Source organism: Pleurodeles waltl, chromosome 12 (genome assembly GCF_031143425.1).
Source record: "Pleurodeles waltl isolate 20211129_DDA chromosome 12, aPleWal1.hap1.20221129, whole genome shotgun sequence".
Classification (NCBI taxonomy): Eukaryota; Metazoa; Chordata; class Amphibia; order Caudata; family Salamandridae; genus Pleurodeles; species Pleurodeles waltl.
The window spans coordinates 118639298-118657318 of record NC_090451.1 but is presented as its reverse complement, the minus strand read 5'-3'; the positions used below and the strand labels follow the sequence as shown (position 1 = coordinate 118657318).

At 43.5% G+C, this 18021-nt stretch overlaps 4 non-coding genes across 4 annotated transcripts; all 4 read right to left on the bottom strand.

The window, feature by feature from the left end:
* Nucleotides 1-2365: 2365 nt before the first annotated feature.
* TRNAI-AAU (transfer RNA isoleucine (anticodon AAU)) lies at nt 2366-2439 on the bottom strand. The gene has a single exon. It is a non-coding gene; the product is annotated as a tRNA-Ile (tRNA).
* Nucleotides 2440-6029: 3590 nt separating this feature from the next.
* Nucleotides 6030-6103, bottom strand: TRNAI-AAU (transfer RNA isoleucine (anticodon AAU)). Its single transcript has one exon. It is a non-coding gene; the product is annotated as a tRNA-Ile (tRNA).
* A 7255-nt stretch (nt 6104-13358) lies between these two features.
* On the bottom strand, nt 13359-13432 carry TRNAI-AAU (transfer RNA isoleucine (anticodon AAU)). Its single transcript has one exon. It is a non-coding gene; the product is annotated as a tRNA-Ile (tRNA).
* Nucleotides 13433-17006: 3574 nt separating this feature from the next.
* TRNAI-AAU (transfer RNA isoleucine (anticodon AAU)) lies at nt 17007-17080 on the bottom strand. Its single transcript has one exon. It is a non-coding gene; the product is annotated as a tRNA-Ile (tRNA).
* Between the last annotated feature and the right edge of the window lie 941 nt (nt 17081-18021).

Sequence of the window (18021 nt, the reverse complement as noted above, 5' to 3'; positions counted from 1 at the left end):
GACAGCTGGAGGTTTCCAAATTTGCTGGAGTTGACGTTATCCAGGTCATTGTTTTGAGAGATATGCCGAGAGTTTGTGAAACCCTTTCTGGATCTCTTTTCAAACAAGGACAATGCTCATCTTTGTCGATTCTGATCCAGGTTTCCGGAACAAGGAGCCTAGGTGGTGGACGTATTGGTGATAAAGTGGCTGAGAAGTCTCCTTCATACATTCCCCCCCTTTTTATTGATCCAGATGGTTCTCTTCAAGTCTCAGCAGGGGGAGGGAACTTGATTCTTGTTGACCCTGATTGGCCAGAGATGTCATGGTTTCCTCTTCTGAACCCCTGGCTCTTCTACCTCCTTGGGTACTGCTCAAGTGTGTCTCTTCTCAGAACGTCGTCCCTGACCTTCTTGCTCCAACTCACTCTATCGCTTTGGAGGTTGAGAAGTCTGGACTGCTAGCAAAGGGTCTTTCCTCTTCCTTAGTGGAGTTAATTCAGCACTCCAGCAGGCCTTCTACTTCGAAGTCTTACTCAAAGAACTGGAAGTCCTTTCAGACGTGATGTTCTGCTCATGATCTTTTGGCACCTACCTGTAGTTTGTCTGCTATTATGCATTTTCTTCTGAATGGGTTTCACTTGAATCTCTTTCCACTCTGATAGCTCATTGGTTTGCGATAAAGGCTTTTAGGGACTTTTCTGAACTTTCATCGATGTTACACTCTTTGGTGTCTAGACTGTTATGATCTTTTGTCAATGGTAAGAACAATGAAAAATCCCTTTTCTCCAACTCAGAATCTTCCTACTCTTTTATAGGCTTTGCAATTTTATCTCTTTGAGGATCTGGATACTGTACAATTAAAGATTGTCTCCTATAAAGTTATTTTCCCATTTGCTATCACCTTGCTGAGAACAATTGGGGAGCTGGGAGCCTTAAAATGCTGTCCTCTCTTCATTTGGTACTTTGGAAGATGGGGTAACTTTAAGGCCTAGCCCTACCTTTGCTGCAAAGGTAAAGTCTATTTTTGATAGATCTTAGGAAATAATTCTTCCTTCTTTCATTCCCTCTCCTTCCTCTCCGGAAGAACATTTGTTGAATACACTTGATGTTTAAAGAGCTTTTTTCATTTATGTCACCAGGCCTCTGCAGTTCAGGAAAACCGACTCCTTGTTTGTGACTTTTGGACAGCCTCGTAAAGACAAGAAGGTGACTTTTATGACTCTGAGTAGGTGGATTAAGTTGTCAATTTTTCTGGCTTTGCAAGACTTTTTAGAAAATCTTCCAGGTCAGGGATGGTCTACGAGAGGAATGGCCACCTCCTGGGTTGAATTCCAGTGAGTAACAATCTAGGAAATTCCTAGGGTGGTTACTTGGGCCTCAATGCATACATTTGTGAAGCATTATCGCTTAATACATTTTCTGTTTTGCATTTGAGTACCAATGTTTTGAACTCTGCATTACCCTAAGTCCATCTTGTCCTTGTCACAAACATTACATCCTGCCCACCTTCCCATCAGTCCTTTGGCAAGGGCTTGGCACCCAGGTTGAGTGCATGGCGCTAGCATTTAAGAATCCTCCTGTTCCTTCTTCCTCTTGGAGGGTGACATCACTTTACTTTGTAATGACTGTCACAAGGATGCAATGGACTAAGGCTAATGAAGATTACCAATAAGTAACCAACGCATCACCACTCTTTCTGAATGTGCATGGCTCATTCTGCAGGACTTGTTCTTTGTATGATTCCTGGATTTTCAGAAGCCCCTTGATGGCAGCACCCCCACACTGAAAATTGTTTCAGCACCACTGGACAAGGGTCAGTTGTCATGCTCATCTGCGGCGTAAATTTGCATTGAAGTAGTCTAACTCCCCAGGTCATGTCTTTTGCTCAATTTGCCTTTGTGAGTTTTCTTTCAATCACTGTTGATTTCCTTTGATCTTTCTTTCTTCTTTCACTTCACCTTCGCCTTCAGTGTATCTTTCGGCCCTGTTAAGAGACACGCCCCCTTGTAGCCACTTCTATACTTCTGTCACCTAATTATTTTCCTATCCTTTCCCCTGTAACGTTGCTGATCCTAGCTATAGCATGACTATCCAGAATCTGTTCACCTGAGTTATGTTCCTCTTATCCCCACGCATCTAATAATCAGCTCTTGGTCTCCCTCCACCTCTCACGTGACATAGTCTGAGCCAGTGTCTCCATCTTGGAGAGACAATCTCTTGCACTTCTGTTGTTCTACTGGCGCTGCCGGCTTGAGCTTTGGTCAGAAGTGGCAAAAGAAGGACTAATGGAAAGTGAACGTGTACTGGAGCAACAGAGTGTATGGATTTACAAGCGTTTGATTAAATGAGAAAAAAAGAGTCTACTTGAGAGAAAAAACTTAACTTGGCTCGTACGGGGATCGAACCCGCAACCATGGCAGTATTAGCACCACGCTCTAACCAACTGAGCTAACCAGCCATGAATGACAGAGTTATCCTTTTTCCATGACATGCAGATACACAGAAGAGTTGGTCTCACTATCGCAATTCCTTCATACTTTTCTCCTTCCGTCCCCTGTCTGGATTGCATTAACAAGAGCAGTTGAGTGCTGCACGCCAGCCTCAGCGCCTCTTCTTTCAGTCAATATCACTGTGTGCTGTGATATCTTTGTAACATTGGTTGTTGCCGGAAGAAAAGGAAAGGATGGATAGGATTTGTATTCTTTTACAACAAAACCCAAAATGCATCGGCTTGCTTGCTCATTAAGTTTACAAGGCCAGCTGCTTTTGAGATATTCTAATTATAGTGGTTATTCGGCGTTGGAGGTAAGAGAGTTGTTTTTAGGTCTGGCCGTTCCTTCTGCTTTAAATTACTCTAGCTCATGTCAACAAAGTAACAACAAAACATAGCCAACGGTTTGTTGCTCAAGCCTTCCCTACTGCACCTTCCCATGTCTCTCCTGCCGACCACAGTGCAGGAAATTTGAGTTTGCATTTGCGCAAAGAGATGTACAACACAAGAAGGCGCGCTTTCGTGCGCCGGGCACCACCCGGCCTGTGCATTCCTCACTGCCGTGAGATCAGTTTACTCAGCAGAGCATGACGCTGCAATTGGTTAGTAAGGCCTGTCTGACCAGAATAGTATATTTGGGGTCATGTATTTGATTGCATTTTTAAAACAGTAACAGAACTTAACTGCAATGTTTAAATAGGTCTAGACATATTTAAACAGTGTCAATTTGATAGAAGAATTCTGGAAAATTCAGAGGGGAGGCACCAATGTTTTTTTTTCCCTTTGGGTGGATGTGGCATTAAAGAGTTTGAAGACCACTGGTCTAAGTGGACACTAATACACCTGGATCCTCCTGAATTCCTCGCAACAGATGCCAGCAAACCTGGCTGGAGAGCTACTGTGTTGGACTGATCCTGTCGATTCAAGTGGTCTTTCCTAGAGAGTCGGAGGTCATGGAAGTTGATGGAGTTGATGGTAAGCTTCAGGGCTTTGAAGTTTTCCCATCATCATCTGTCTCAGAAAAATTTGCTAGTAAAGACAGAGAATAAGGTAGCGGTCTTTTACATTAACCAGCAGTGAAGCATGCATTCAAAATCCCTCAATGCAATAGCAGAACAATTGGGCTATTGGGCAGAGATCAACCTGTTGCATACGTCGGCAGTACACATCAAGGGCACCGACAATGTGATGGCAGACAGCTGGAGGTTTCCAAATTTGCTGGAGTTGACGTTATCCAGGTCGTTGTTTTGAGAGATATGCCGAGAGTTTGTGAAACCCTTTCTGGATCTCTTTTCAAACAAGGACAATGCTCATCTTTGTCGATTCTGATCCAGGTTTCCGGAACAAGGAGCCTAGGTGGTGGACGTATTGGTGATAAAGTGGCTGAAAAGTCTCCTTTATACATTCCCCCCATTTTTATTGATCCAGATGGTTCTCTTCAAGTCTCAGCAGGGGGAGGGAACTTGATTCTTGTTGACCCTGATTGGCCAGAGATGTCATGGTTTCCTCTTCTGAACCCCTGGCTCTTCTACCTCCTTGGGTACTGCTCAAGTGTGTCTCTTCCCAGAACGTCGTCCCTGACCTTCTTGCTCCAACTCACTCTATCGCTTTGGAGGTTGAGAAGTCTGGACTGCTAGCAAAGGGTCTTTCCTCTTCCTTAGTGGAGTTAATTCAGGACTCCAGCAGGCCTTCTACTTCGAAGTCTTACTCAAAGAACTGGAAGTCCTTTCAGACGTGATGTTCTGCTCATGATCTTTTGGCACCTACCTGTAGTTTGTCTGCTATTTTGCATTTTCTTCTGAATGGGTTTCACTTGAATCTCTTTCCACTCTGAAAGCTCATTGGTTTGCAATAAAGGCTTTTAGGGACTTTTCTGAACTTTCATCGATGTTACACTCTTTGGTGTCTAGACTGTTATGATCTTTTGTCAATGGTAAGAACAATGAAAAATCCCTTTTCTCCAACTCAGAATCTTCCTACTATTTATAGGCTTTGCAATTTTATCTCTTTGAGGATCTGGATACTGTACAATTAAAGATTGTCTCCTATAAAGTTATTTTCCTATTTGCTATCACCTTGCTGAGAACAATTGGGGAGCTGGGAGCCTTAAAATGCTGTCCTCTCTTCATTTGATACTTTGGAAGATGGGGTAACTTTAAGGCCTAGCCCTGCCTTTGCTGCAAAGGTTAAGTCTATTTTTGATAGATCTTTGGAAATAATTCTTCCTTCTTTCATTCCCTCTCCTTCCTCTCCGGAAGAACATTTGTTGAATACACTTGATGTTTAAAGAGCTCTTTTCATTTATGTCACCAGGCCTCTGCAGTTCAGGAAAACCGACTCCTTGTTTGTGACTTTTGGACAGCCTGGAAAAGACAAGAAGGTGACTTTTATGACTCTGAGTAGGTGGATTAAGTTGTCAATTGTTCTGGCTTTGCAAGGCTTTTTAGAAAATCTTCCAGGTCAGGGATGGTCTACGAGAGGAATGGCCACCTCCTGGGTTGAATTCCAGTGAGTAACAATCTAGGAAATTCCTAGGGTGGTTACTTGGGCCTCAATGCATACATTTGTGAAGCATTATCGCTTAATACATTTTCTGTTTTGCATTTGAGTACCAATTTTTTGAACTCTGCATTACCCTAAGTCCATCTTGTCCTTGTCACAAACATTACATCCTGCCCACCTTCCCATCAGTCCTTTGGCAAGGGCTTGGCACCCAGGTTGGGTGCATGGCGCTAGTATTTAAGAATCCTCCTGTTCCTTCTTCCTCTTGGAGGGTGACATCACTTTACTTTGTAATGACTGTCACAAGGATGCAATGGACTAAGGCTAATGAAGATTACCAATAAGTAACCAACGCATCACCACTCTTTTTGAATGTGCATGGCTCATTCTGCAGGACTTGTTCTTTGTATGATTCCTGGATTTTCAGAAGCCCTTTGATGGCAGCACCCCCACACTGAAAATTGTTTCAGCACCACTGGACAAGGGTCAGTTGTCATGCTCATCTGCGGCTTAAATTTGCATTGAAGTAGTCTAACTCCCCAGGTCATGTCTTTTGCTCAATTTGCCTTTGTGAGTTTTCTTTCAATCACTGTTGATTTCCTTTGATCTTTCTTTCTTCTTTCACTTCACCTTCGCCTTCAGTGTATCTTTCGGCCCTGTTAAGAGACACGCCCCCTTGTAGCCACTTCTATACTTCTGTCACCTAATTATTTTCCTATCCTTTCCCCTGTAACGTTGCTGATCCTAGCTATAGCATGACTATCCAGAATCTGTTCACCTGAGTTATGTTCCTCTTATCCCCACGCATCTAATAATCAGCTCTTGGTCTCCCTCCACCTCTCACGTGACATAGTCTGAGCCAGTGCCTCCATCTTGGAGAGACAATCTCTTGCACTTCTGTTGTTCTACTGGCGCTGCCGGCTTGAGCTTTGGTCAGAAGTGGCAAAAGAAGGACTAATGGAAAGTGAACGTGTACTGGAGCAACAGAGTGTATGGATTTACAAGCGTTTGATTAAATGAGAAAAAAAGAGTCTACTTGAGAGAAAAACTTAACTTGGCTCGTACGGGGATCGAACCCGCAACCTTGGCAGTATTAGCACCACGCTCTAACCAACTGAGCTAACCAGCCATGAATGACAGAATTATCCTTTTTCCATGACATGCAGATACACAGAAGAGTTGGTCTCACTATCGCAATTCCTTCATACTTTTCTCCTTCCGTCCCCTGTCTGGATTGCAATAACAAGAGCTGTTGAGTGCTGCACGCCAGCCTCAGCGCCTCTTCTTTCAGTCAATGTCACTGTGTGCTGTGATATCTTTGTAACATTGGTTGTTGCCGGAAGAAAAGGAAAGGATGGATAGGATTTCTATTCTATTACAACAAAACCCAAAATGCATCGGCTTGCTTGCTCATTAAGTTTACAAGGCCAGCTGCTTTTGAGATATTCTAATTATAGTGGTTATTCGGCGTTGGAGGTAAGAGAGTTGTTTTTAGGTCTGGCCGTTCCTTCTGCTTTAAATTACTCTAGCTCATGTCAACAAAGTAACAACAAAACATAGCCAACGGTTTGTTGCTCAAGCCTTCCCTACTGCACCTTCCCATGTCTCTCCTGCCGACCACAGTGCAGGAAATTTGAGTTTGCATTTGCGCAAAGAGACGTACAACACAAGAAGGCGCGCTTTCGTGCGCCGGGCACCACCCGGCCTGTGCATTCCTCACTGCCGTGAGATCAGTTTACTCAGCAGAGCATGACGCTGCAATTGGTTAGTAAGGCCTGCCTGACCAGAATAGTATATTTGGGGTCATGTATTTGATTGCATTTTTAAAACAGTAACAGAACTTAACTGCAATGTTTAAATAGGTCTAGACATATTTAAACAGTGTCAATTTGATAGAAGAATTCTGGAAAATTCAGAGGGGAGGCACCAATGTTTTTTTTCCCTTTGGGTGGATGTGGCATTAAAGAGTTTGAAGACCACTGGTCTAAGTGGACACTAATACACCTGGATCCTCCTGAATTCCTCGCAACAGATGCCAGCAAACCTGGCTGGAGAGCTACTGTGTTGGACTGATCCTGTCGATTCAAGTGGTCTTTCTTAGAGAGTTGGAGGTCATGGAAGTTGATGGAGTTGATGGTAAGCTTCAGGGCTTTGAAGTTTTCCCATCATCATCTGTCTCAGAAAAATGTGCTAGTAAAGACAGAGAATAAGGTAGCGGTCTTTTACATTAACCAGCAGTGAAGCATGCATTCAAAATCCCTCAATGCAATAGCAGAACAATTGGGCTATTGGGCAGAGATCAACCTGTTGCATACGTCGGCAGTACACATCAAGGGCACCGACAATGTGATGGCAGACAGCTGGAGGTTTCCAAATTTGCTGGAGTTGACGTTATCCAGGTCGTTGTTTTGAGAGATATGCCGAGAGTTTGTGAAACCCTTTCTGGATCTCTTTTCAAACAAGGACAATGCTCATCTTTGTCGATTCTGATCCAGGTTTCCGGAACAAGGAGCCTAGGTGGTGGACGTATTGGTGATAAAGTGGCTGAGAAGTCTCCTTTATACATTCCCCCCCTTTTTATTGATCCAGATGGTTCTCTTGAAGTCTCAGCAGGGGGAGGGAACTTGATTCTTGTTGACCCTGATTGGCCAGAGATGTCATAGTTTCCTCTTCTGAACCCCTGGCTCTTCTACCTCCTTGGGTACTGCTCAAGTGTGTCTCTTCCCAGAACGTCGTCCCTGACCTTCTTGCTCCAACTCACTCTATCGCTTTGGAGGTTGAGAAGTCTGGACTGCTAGCAAAGGGTCTTTCCTCTTCCTTAGTGGAGTTAATTCAGGACTCCAGCAGGCCTTCTACTTCGAAGTCTTACTCAAAGAACTGGAAGTCCTTTCAGACGTGATGTTCTGCTCATGATCTTTTGGCACCTACCTGTAGTTTGTCTGCTATTTTGCATTTTCTTCTGAATGGGTTTCACTTGAATTTCTTTCCACTCTGAAAGCTCATTGGTTTGCGATAAAGGCTTTTAGGGACTTTTCTGAACTTTCATCGATGTTACACTCTTTGGTGTCTAGACTGTTATGATCTTTTGTCAATGGTAAGAACAATGAAAAATCCCTTTTCTCCAACTCAGAATCTTCCTACTATTTATAGGCTTTGCAATTTTATCTCTTTGAGGATCTGGATACTGTACAATTAAAGATTGTCTCCTATAAAGTGATTTTCCTATTTGCTATCACCTTGCTGAGAACAATTGGGGAGCTGGGAGCCTTAAAATGCTGTCCTCTCTTCATTTGATACTTTGGAAGATGGGGTAACTTTAAGGCCTAGCCCTGCCTTTGCTGCAAAGGTTAAGTCTATTTTTGATAGATCTTTGGAAATAATTCTTCCTTCTTTCATTCCCTCTCCTTCCTCTCCGGAAGAACATTTGTTGAATACACTTGATGTTTAAAGAGCTCTTTTCATTTATGTCACCAGGCCTCTGCAGTTCAGGAAAACCGACTCCTTGTTTGTGACTTTTGGACAGCCTCGAAAAGACAAGAAGGTGACTTTTATGACTCTGAGTAGGTGGATTAAGTTGTCAATTTTTCTGGCTTTGCAAGGCTTTTTAGAAAATCTTCCAGGTCAGGGATGGTCTACGAGAGGAATGGCCACCTCCTGGGTTGAATTCCAGTGAGTAACAATCTAGGAAATTCCTAGGGTGGTTACTTGGGCTTCAATGCATACATTTGTGAAGCATTATCGCTTAATACATTTTCTGTTTTGCATTTGAGTACCAATGTTTTGAACCCTGCATTACCCTAAGTCCATCTTGTCCTTGTCACAAACATTACATCCTGCCCACCTTCCCATCAGTCCTTTGGCAAGGGCTTGGCACCCAGGTTGGGTGCATGGCGCTAGCATTTAAGAATCCTCCTGTTCTTTCTTCCTCTTGGAGGGTGACATCACTTTACTTTGTAATGACTGTCACAAGGATGCAATGGACTAAGGCTAATGAAGATTACCAATAAGTAACCAACGCATCACCACTCTTTCTGAATGTGCGTGGCTCATTCTGCAGGACTTATTCTTTGTATGATTCCTGGATTTTCAGAAGCCCTTTGATGGCAGCACCCCCACACTGAAAATTGTTTCAGCACCACTGGACAAGGGTCAGTTGTCATGCTCATCTGCGGCGTAAATTTGCCTTGAAGTAGTCTAACTCCCCAGGTCATGTCTTTTGCTCAATTTGCCTTTGTGAGTTTTCTTTCAATCACTGTTGATTTCCTTTGATCTTTCTTTCTTCTTTCACTTCACCTTCGCCTTCAGTGTATCTTTCGGCCCTGTTAAGAGACACGCCCCCTTGTAGCCACTTCTATACTTCTGTCACCTAATTATTTTCCTATCCTTTCCCCTGTAACGTTGCTGATCCTAGCTATAGCATGACTATCCAGAATCTGTTCACCTGAGTTATGTTCCTCTTATCCCCACGCATCTAATAATCAGCTCTTGGTCTCCCTCCACCTCTCACGTGACATAGTCTGAGCCAGTGCCTCCATCTTGGAGAGACAATCTCTTGCACTTCTGTTGTTCTACTGGCGCTGCCGGCTTGAGCTTTGGTCAGAAGTGGCAAAAGAAGGACTAATGGAAAGTGAACGTGTACTGGAGCAACAGAGTGTATGGATTTACAAGCGTTTGATTAAATGAGAAAAAAGAGTCTACTTGAGAGAAAAAACTTAACTTGGCTCGTACGGGGATCGAACCCGCAACCTTGGCAGTATTAGCACCACGCTCTAACCAACTGAGCTAACCAGGCATGAATGACAGAGTTATCCTTTTTCCATGACATGCAGATACACAGAAGAGTTGGTCTCACTATCGCAATTCCTTCATACTTTTCTCCTTCCGTCCCCTGTCTGGATTGCAATAACAAGAGCTGTTGAGTGCTGCACGCCAGCCTCAGCGCCTCTTCTTTCAGTCAATGTCACTGTGTGCTGTGATATCTTTGTAACATTGGTTGTTGCCGGAAGAAAAGGAAAGGATGGATAGGATTTCTATTCTTTTACAACAAAACCCAAAATGCATCGGCTTGCTTGCTCATTAAGTTTACAAGGCCAGCTGCTTTTGAGATATTCTAATTATAGTGGTTATTCGGCGTTGGAGGTAAGAGAGTTGTTTTTAGGTCTGGCCGTTCCTTCTGCTTTAAATTACTCTAGCTCATGTCAACAAAGTAACAACAAAACATAGCCAACGGTTTGTTGCTCAAGCCTTCCCTACTGCACCTTCCCATGTCTCTCCTGCCGACCACAGTGCAGGAAATTTGAGTTTGCATTTGCGCAAAGAGATGTACAACACAAGAAGGCGCGCTTTCGTGCGCCGGGCACCACCCGGCCTGTGCATTCCTCACTGCCGTGAGATCAGTTTACTCAGCAGAGCATGACGCTGCAATTGGTTAGTAAGGCCTGCCTGACCAGAATAGTATATTTGGGGTCATGTATTTGATTGCATTTTTAAAACAGTAACAGAACTTAACTGCAATGTTTAAATAGGTCTAGACATATTTAAACAGTGTCAATTTGATAGAAGAATTCTGGAAAATTCATAGGGGAGGCACCAATGTTTTTTTTTCCCTTTGGGTGGATGTGGCATTAAAGAGTTTGAAGACCACTGGTCTAAGTGGACACTAATACACCTGGATCCTCCTGAATTCCTCGAACAGATGCCAGCAAACCTGGCTGGAGAGCTACTGTGTTGGACTGATCCTGTCGATTCAAGTGGTCTTTCCTAGAGAGTCGGAGGTCATGGAAGTTGATGGAGTTGATGGTAAGCTTCAGGGCTTTGAAGTTTTCCCTTCATCATCTGTCTCAGAAAAATTTGCTAGTAAAGACAGAGAATAAGGTAGCGGTCTTTTACATTAACCAGCAGTGAAGCATGCATTCAAAATCCCTCAATGCAATAGCAGAACAATTGGGCTATTGGGCAGAGATCAACCTGTTGCATACGTCGGCAGTACACATCAAGGGCACCGACAATGTGATGGCAGACAGCTGGAGGTTTCCAAATTTGCTGGAGTTGACGTTATCCAGGTCGTTGTTTTGAGAGATATGCCGAGAGTTTGTGAAACCCTTTCTGGATCTCTTTTCAAACAAGGACAATGCTCATCTTTGTCGATTCTGATCCAGGTTTCCGGAACAAGGAGCCTAGGTGGTGGACGTATTGGTGATAAAGTGGCTGAGAAGTCTCCTTTATACATTCCCCCCCCTTTTTATTGATCCAGATGGTTCTCTTCAAGTCTCAGCAGGGGGAGGGAACTTGATTCTTGTTGACCCTGATTGGCCAGAGATGTCATGGTTTCCTCTTCTGAACCCCTGGCTCTTCTACCTCCTTGGGTACTGCTCAAGTGTGTCTCTTCTCAGAACGTCGTCCCTGACCTTCTTGCTCCAACTCACTCTATCGCTTTGGAGGTTGAGAAGTCTGGACTGCTAGCAAAGGGTCTTTCCTCTTCCTTAGTGGAGTTACTTCAGCACTCCAGCAGGCCTTCTACTTCGAAGTCTTACTCAAAGAACTGGAAGTCCTTTCAGACGTGATGTTCTGCTCATGATCTTTTGGCACCTACCTGTTGTTTGTCTGCTATTTTGCATTTTCTTCTGAATGGGTTTCACTTGAATCTCTTTCCACTCTGAAAGCTCATTGGTTTGAGATAAAGGCTTTTAGGGACTTTTCTGAACTTTCATCGATGTTACACTCTTTGGTGTCTTGACTGTTATGATCTTTTGTCAATGGTAAGAACAATGAAAAATCCCTTTTCTCCAACTCAGAATCTTCCTACTCTTTTATAGGCTTTGCAATATTATCTCTTTGAGGATCTGGATACTGTAGAATTAAAGATTGTCTCCTATAAAGTTATTTTCCTATTTGCTATCACCTTGCTGAGAACAATTGGGGAGTTGGGAGCCTTAAAATGCTGTCCTCTCTTCATTTGATACTTTGGAAGATGGGGTAACTTTAAGGCCTAGCCCTACCTTTGCTGCAAAGGTTAAGTCTATTTTTGATAGATCTTAGGAAATAATTCTTCCTTCTTTCATTCCCTCTCCTTCCTCTCCGGAAGAACATTTGTTGAATACACTTGATGTTTAAAGAGCTCTTTTCATTTATGTCACCAGGACACTCCAGTTCAGGAAAACCGACTCCTTGTTTGTGACTTTTGGACAGCCTGGAAAAGACAAGAAGGTGACTTTTATGACTCTGAGTAGGTGGATTAAGTTGTCAATTTTTCTGGCTTTGCAAGGCTTTTTAGAAAATCTTCCAGGTCAGGGATGGTCTACGAGAGGAATGGCCACCTCCTGGGTTGAATTCCAGTGAGTAACAATCTAGGAAATTCCTAGGTTGGTTACTTGGGCCTCAATGCATACATTTGTGAAGCATTATCGCTTAATACATTTTCTGTTTTGCATTTGAGTACCAATGTTTTGAACTCTGCTTTACCCTAAGTCCATCTTGTCCTTGTCACAAACATTACATCCTGCCCACCTTCCCATCAGTCCTTTGGCAAGGGCTTGGCACCCAGGTTGGGTGCATGGCGCTAGCATTTAAGAATCCTCCTGTTCTTTCTTCCTCTTGGAGGGTGACATCACTTTACTTTGTAATGACTGTCACAAGGATGCAATGGACTAAGGCTAATGAAGATTACCAATAAGTAACCAACGCATCACCACTCTTTTTAAATGTGCGTGGCTCATTCTGCAGGACTTGTTCTTTGTATGATTCCTGGATTTTCAGAAGCCCTTTGATGGCAGCACCCCCACACTGAAAATTGTTTCAGCACCACTGGACAAGGGTAAGTTGTCATGCTCATCTGCGGCGTAAATTTGCATTGAAGTAGTCTAACTCCCCAGGTCCTGTCTTTTGCTCAATTTGCCTTTGTGAGATTTCTCTCAATCACTGTTGATTTCCTTTGATCTTTCTTTCTTCTTTCACTTCACCTTCGCCTTCAGTGTATCTTTCGGCCCTGTTAAGAGACACGCCCCCTTGTAGCCACTTCTATACTTCTGTCACCTAATTATTTTCCTATCCTTTCCCCTGTAACGTTGCTGATCCTAGCTATAGCATGAATATCCAGAATCTGTTCACCTGAGTTATGTTCCTCTTATCCCCACGCATCTAATAATCAGCTCTTGGTCTCCCTCCACCTCTCACGTGACATAGTCTGAGCCAGTGTCTCCATCTTGGAGAGACAATCTCTTGCACTTCTGTTGTTCTACTGGCGCTGCCGGCTTGAGCTTTGGTCAGAAGTGGCAAAAGAAGGACTAATGGAAAGTGAACGTGTACTGGAGCAACAGAGTGTATGGATTTACAAGCGTTTGATTAAATGAGAAAAAAAGAGTTTACTTGAGAGAAAAAACTTAACTTGGCCCATACGGGGATCGAACCCGCAACCTTGGCGTTATTAGCACCACGCTCTAACCAACTGAGCTAACCAGCCATGAATGACAGAGTTATCCTTTTTCCATGACATGCAGATACACAGAAGAGTCGGTCTCACTATCGCAATTCCTTCATACTTTTCTCCTTCCGTCCCCAGTCTGGATTGCAATAACAAGAGCTGTTGAGTGCTGCACGCCAGCCTCAGCGCCTCTTCTTTCAGTCAATGTCACTGTGTGCTGTGATATCTTTGTAACATTGGTTGTTGCCGGAAGAAAATGAAAGGATGGATAGAATTTGTATTCTTTTACAAAAAAACCCAAAATGCATCGGCTTGCTTGCTCATTAAGTTTACAAGGCCAGCTGCTTTTGAGATATTCTAATTATAGTGGTTATTCGGCGTTGGAGGTAAGAGAGTTGTTTTTAGGTCTGGCCGTTCCTTCTGCTTTAAATTACTTTAGCTCATGTCAACAAAGTAACAACAAAACATAGCCAACGGTTTGTTGCTCAAGCCTTCCCTACTGCACCTTCCCATGTCTCTCCTACCGACCACAGTGCAGGAAATTTGAGTTTGCATTTGCGCAAAGAGACGTACAACACAAGAAGGAGCGCTTTCGTGCGCCGGGCACCACCCGGCCTGCGCATTCCTCACTGCCGTGAGATCAGTTTACTCAGCAGAGCATGACGCTGCAATTGGTTAGTAAGGCCTGCCTGACCAGAATAGTATATTTGGGGTCATGTATTTGATTGCATTTTTAAAACAGTAACAGAACTTAACTGCAATGTTTAAAGAGGTCTAGACATATTTAAACAGTGTCTATTTGATAGAAGAATTCTGGAAAATGCAGAGGGGAGGCACCAATGTTTTTTTTCCCTTTGGGTGGATGTGGCATTAAAGAGTTTGAAGACCACTGGTCTAAGTGGACACTAATACACCTGGATCCTCCTGAATTCCTCGCAACAGATGCCAGCAAACCTGGCTGGAGAGCTACTGTGTTGGACTGATCCTGTCGATTCAAGTGGTCTTTCCTAGAGAGTCGGAGGTCATGGAAGTAGATGGAGTTGATGGTAAGCTTCAGGGCTTTGAAGTTTTCCCATCATCATCTGTCTCAGAAAAATTTGCTAGTAAAGACAGAGAATAAGGTAGCGGTCTTTTACATTAACCAGCAGTGAAGCATGCATTCAAAATCCCTCAATGCAATAGCAGAACAATTGGGCTATTGGGCAGAGATCAACCTGTTGCATACGTCGGCAGTACACATCAAGGGCACCGACAATGTGATGGGAGACAGCTGGAGGTTTCCAAATTTGCTGGAGTTGACGTTATCCAGGTCGTTGTTTTGAGAGATATGCCAAGAGTTTGTGAAACCCTTTCTGGATCTCTTTTCAAACAAGGACAATGCTCATCTTTGTCGATTCTGATCCAGGTTTCCGGAACAAGGAGCCTAGGTGGTGGACGTATTGGTGATAAAGTGGCTGAATAGTCTCCTTTATACATTCCCCCCCCTTTTTATTGATCCAGATGGTTCTCTTCAAGTCTCAGCAGGGGGAGGGAACTTGATTCTTGTTGACCCGGATTGGCCAGAGATGTCATGGTTTCCTCTTCTGAACCCCTGGCTCTTCTACCTCCTTGGGTACTGCTCAAGTGTGTCTCTTTTCAGAACTTCGTCCCTGACCTTCTTGCTCCAACTCACTCTATTGCTTTGGAGGTTGAGAAGTCTGGACTGCTAGCAAAGGGTCTTTCCTCTTCCTTAGTGGAGTTAATTCAGCACTCCAGCAGGCCTTCTACTTCGAAGTCTTACTCAAAGAACTGGAAGTCCTTTCAGACGTGATGTTCTGCTCATGATCTTTTGGCACCTACCTATAGTTTGTCTGCTATTTTGCATTTTCTTCTGAATGGGTTTCACTTGAATCTCTTTCCACTCTGAAAGCTCATTGGTTTGCGATAAAGGCTTTTAGGGACTTTTCTGAACTTTCATCGATGTTACACTCTTTGGTGGCTAGACTGTTATGATCTTTTGTCAATGGTAAGAACAATGAAAAATCCCTTTTCTCCAACTCAGAATCTTCCTACTCTTTTATAGGCTTTGCAATTTTATCTCTTTGAGGATCTGGATACTGTACAATTAAAGATTGTCTCCTACAAAGTTATTTTCCTATTTGCTATCACCTTGCTGAGAACAATTGGGGAGCTGGGAGCCTTAAAATGCTGTCCTCTCTTCATTTGATACTTTGGAAGATGGGGTAACTTTAAGGCCTAGCCCTACCTTTGCTGCAAAGGTTAAGTCTATTTTTGATAGATCTTAGGAAATAATTCTTCCTTCTTTCATTCCCTCTCCTTCCTCTCCGGAAGAACATTTGTTGAATACACTTGATGTTTAAAGAGCTCTTTTCATTTATGTCACCAGGCCTCTGCAGTTCAGGAAAACCGACTCCTTGTTTGTGACTTTTGGACAGCCTCGAAAAGACAAGAAGGTGACTTTTATGACTCTGAGTAGGTGGATTAAGTTGTCAATTTTTCTGGCTTTGCAAGGCTTTTTGGAAAATCTTCCAGGTCAGGGATGGTCTACGAGAGAAATGGCCACCTCCTGGGTTGAATTCCAGTGAGTAACAATCTAGGAAATTCCTAGGGTGGTTACTTGGGCCTCAATGCATACATTTGTGAAGCATTATCGCTTAATACATTTTCTGTTTTGCATTTGAGTACCAATGTTTTGAACTCTGCATTACCCTAAGTCCATCTTGTCCTTGTCACAAACATTACATCCTGCCCACCTTCCCATCAGTCCTTTGGCAAGGGCTTGGCACCCAGGTTGGGTGCATGGCACTAGCATTTAAGAATCCTCCTGTTCTTTCTTCCTCTTGGAGGGTGACATCACTTTACTTTGTAATGACTGTCACAAGGACGCAATGGACTAAGGCTAATGAAGATTACCAATAAGTAACCAACGCATCACCACTCTTTCTGAATGTGCGTGGCTCATTCTGCAGGACTTGTTCTTTGTATGATTCCTATATTTTCAGAAGCCCTTTGATGGCAGCACCCCCACACTGAAAATTGTTTCAGCACCACTGGACAAGGGTCAGTTGTCATTCTCATCTGCGGCGTAAATTTGCATTGAAGTAGTCTAACTCCCCAGGTCATGTCTTTTGCTCAATTTGCCTTTGTGAGTTTTCTCTCAATCATTGTTGATTTCCTTTGATCTTTCTTTCTTCTTTCACTTCACCTTCGCCTTCAGTGTATCTTTCGGCCCTGTTAAGAGACACGCCCCCTTGTAGCCACTTCTATACTTCTGTCACCTAATTATTTTCCTATCCTTTCCCCTGTAACGTTGCTGATCCTAGCTATAGCATGACTATCCAGAATCTGTTCACCTGAGTTATGTTCCTCTTATCCCCACGCATCTAATAATCAGCTCTTGGTCTCCCTCCACCTCTCACGTGACATAGTGTGAGCCAGTGTCTCCATCTTGGAGAGACAATCTCTTGCACTTCTGTTGTTCTACTGACGCTGCCGGCTTGAGCTTTGGTCAGAAGTGGAAAGTGAACGTGTACTGGAGCAACAGAGTGTATGGATTTACAAGCGTTTGATTAAATGAGAAAAAAAGAGTTTACTTGAGAGAAAAAAATTAACTTGGCCCGTACGGGGATCGAACCCGCGACCTTGGTGTTATTAGCACCATGCTCTAACCAACTGAGCTAACCGGCCATGAATGACAGAGTTATCCTTTTTCCATGACATGCAGATACACAGAAGAGTCAGTCCCACTATCGCAATTCCTTCATACTTTTCTCCTTCCGTCCCCAGTCTGGATTGCAATAACAAGAGCTGTTGAGTGCTGCACGCCAGCCTCAGCGCCTCCTCTTTCAGTCAATGTCACTGTGTGCTGTGATATCTTTGTAACATTGGTTGTTGCCGGAAGAAAAGGAAAGGATGGATAGAATTTGTATTCTTTTACAACAAAACCCAAAATGCATCGGCTTGCTTGCTCATTAAGTTTACAAAGCCAGCTGCTTTTGAGATATTCTAATTATAGTGGTTATTCGGCATTGGAGGTAAGAGAGTTGTTTTTAGGTCTGGCCGTTCCTTCTGCTTTAAATTACTTTAGCTCATGTCAACAAAGTAACAACAAAACATAACCAACGGTTTGTTGCTCAAGCCTTCCCTACTGCACATTCCCATGTCTCTCCTACCGACCACAGTGCAGGAAATTTGAGTTTGCATTTGCGCAAAGAGACGTACAACACAAGAAGGAGCGCTTTCGTGCGCCGGGCACCACTCGGCCTGTGCATTCCTCACTGCCGTGAGATCAGTTTACTCAGCAGAGCATGACGCTGCAATTAGTTAGTAAGGCCTGCCTGACCAGAATAGTATATTTGGGGTCATGTATTTGATTGCATTTTTAAAACAGTAACAGAACTTAACTGCAATGTTTAAATAGGTCTAGACATATTTAAACAGTGTCAATTTGATAGAACAATTCTGGAAAATTCAGAGGGGAGGCACCAATGTTTTTTTTTCCCTTTGGGTGGATGTGGCATTAAAGAGTTTGAAGACCACTGGTCTAAGTGGACACTAATACACCTGGATCCTCCTGAATTCCTCCCAACAGATGCCAGCAAACCTGGCTGGAGAGCTACTGTGTTGGA